The sequence below is a fragment of the Triticum dicoccoides genome, chromosome 1B (genome assembly GCF_002162155.2).
Source record: "Triticum dicoccoides isolate Atlit2015 ecotype Zavitan chromosome 1B, WEW_v2.0, whole genome shotgun sequence".
Lineage (NCBI taxonomy): Eukaryota > Viridiplantae > Streptophyta > Magnoliopsida > Poales > Poaceae > Triticum > Triticum dicoccoides.
In genome coordinates this window covers 688,246,937-688,249,363 of record NC_041381.1, presented here as the reverse complement: position 1 = coordinate 688,249,363, position 2,427 = coordinate 688,246,937, and the positions used below count along the sequence as shown (strand labels likewise).

At 48.0% G+C, this 2,427-nt stretch overlaps 1 protein-coding gene across 2 annotated transcripts in view; it reads right to left on the bottom strand.

Annotated features, from left to right (window-relative positions):
* Positions 1-2,427, bottom strand: part of LOC119349701 (auxilin-like protein 1) — a 9,588-nt gene that overhangs the window by 6,367 nt on the left and 794 nt on the right. The window lies entirely within an intron of this gene.

Sequence of the window (2,427 nt, the reverse complement as noted above, 5' to 3'; positions counted from 1 at the left end):
TATAACTAGTACAGCGTAGTAATGTGACTCACTAGCTTCATCGGCATCATATACAGATCAACATTACAGAACATAGTTCACAGATTTCAGTACGTAGAGCTCATCAAGATAACCAACTACTTTAACCGACTACATTAATGTTACACAGTAGTGCTTCCCTGTCCTACCCCAACTTAATCAACCCCTGTTGTTTCTTATCATGTGATCTGTTTCTGCTAGTTGAGATGTTAGAGGTGGCCCGCCGCCTTTACATAGTCCTCTCACTCCAGAATAATACATACTTTTTAGGCCAATTGTCAAATGCAGAGGGAAATCAACGTGATCTCCATCTCCTATCTCATAGGGTAGTCGTTCTGCTTGTCGTGTTCCAACCAGCAGTGGACTAGCAATGAAGCTCGTAATGCTCGTTGCAACACCAACTTCTTTTGCCTACCTTGCGGAGCAAGAACGTGGCACACTCATCAATAGCACTTCTTGCAGTGTGAAACATCAACCCCGCGTTCCACTTGTGATGTACTGGGGTTTTTGGCGGTGCATATGACACTGACCTGGCTGATTTCAGCTATATTGCTGAGCTCAAGTAGCTCGGCTCCTTCCACAATAAGTGGTAGGAGACTTCTGCCCACAGGCTGCAAACGCAGCCCTTTGGCAAAATAATACAAGGTGAATGCCATTTTTTTGGCGCTAAACAGTATGGTGGGACCCACTGTTATGACCTCCGCCAAAAAAAATGCGACATGTACTGGGAAACAGCAGTCATAAAGATAAGTCCAGTGAGCAAATAAAGAAACACCCATTACTAGTCTAATACGACAAATAAGGATATTGTCTATTACCCTATCAGTGGGGTTTTTGGCGGTGCATGACACTGAGCTGGCTGATTTCAGCTATATAGCTGTGCTCAAGTAGCTCCTATAGGGAGCAAAATAACATAAGGGGAATGCCGTTTCTTGGCGCTAAACGGCAGGGTGGGACCCACTCGTATGACCTCAGCCAACAAAAACACGACGTGTACTGGGAAAAAAACTATCGTAAAGAGAAGTGATTTGAGCAAATAAAGAAACGCCTATTGCCGGTCTGCGGCGACAAATGAAGACATGCCTATTAGCGGTCTAAAACGACAAATAAAGGCAAGCAGGCAAGCCTAGCCTATTACCAGTACGCCATCTACAACCGACAATTGAAGCACATCGAACCTTGCAGTATGGACATAATTACATGCACGCCCCACGTTCCTCGTCTGCTGGCCATGCAAGCTTTCATCATCTCTGAGACTACATGGTTGTCCAACGTTCCTCGTCTGCTGGCCACGCAAGCTTTCATCATCTCTGACAGTACGTGGTTGTGGAACTCAATGACTAAGCGGCAAGCTGACACCAACTACACTTGTTCCACAACTACCCCGGCAGGCTGGCACCAACCTAAAGCATACACTTGTTCGACAACTACGCCGGCAGGCTGACACCAATCTGAAGCACGCACTTGTTCCACAACAAAGTGGCGCCCAGACACCGACTTGAAGCACACACTCGTTCCACGACTACACGTCAGGCTGGAATAAATCTGAAGCATACGCTTGTTGAATGGCTACACCAATTATCAAGCTTGCTCCCTAAGAACCCTTCCAATTCTACCAAAGTCACCCTCAATAAGCACACAACATTTCCCTTTGAGCTCACCAAACTCTTGTTCACAATTCAGCCATTTTATCCATATGTGACAGAAATAACACTAGTAAATCCCCGAGACCGCACAAGGACCTCGATTAGGAAAGCATTACCTAACATGGCCAGGACTTGATGATATCCAACCAACACACACACACAGGCAGGCATCTTAATTCCACCATAATGTATGCGCACCAAAACGTACTGCCATGAATACCCTAGACAATCAAGCCAGTCTGTAATTGCCACCATGTCTGAAACAGCTCACCATTTCAGGGCCAATGTGGAAAACCAGGCAGCAGCAAGCAAAGTCGCCACTCACCACTTTCTTTCTCAGAGGGAGAGATTCCATGGTAGCCTTTAGGAATCAAGGAATTCCACAATACTTTGGGGAATTGTTGATGCTCCATGAGTGGCATCTCCAGCCTCTAAAGCCCGGAATAATGAGCAAAGCTAACAGCACGGTGCAGCCTAAAAAAATGGCCGCCTTTACGATTAGAAAGGGGCGAGCGGAGGAAAAGGGAAAAAGGAGCCGGGAAATCCTCGCACCGTGAGACTGGAAAGAGGATGCAATCGGAAATCGGAGCAGTCTACATCGTCCAATCCCGCGGCCGGTGCGAGGATATTTCAGGCGGCGGCGGCGGCGGCGGCGGGAGGCGCGGCTCGTCGAGATGACTTTGGAGCACAGGGGAAAGGGAAAAGGAGAAGGACTGCGGAGGAGAGGGGGGAGGGGGGGCACGAGCGGACGAGCGAGCGAGCG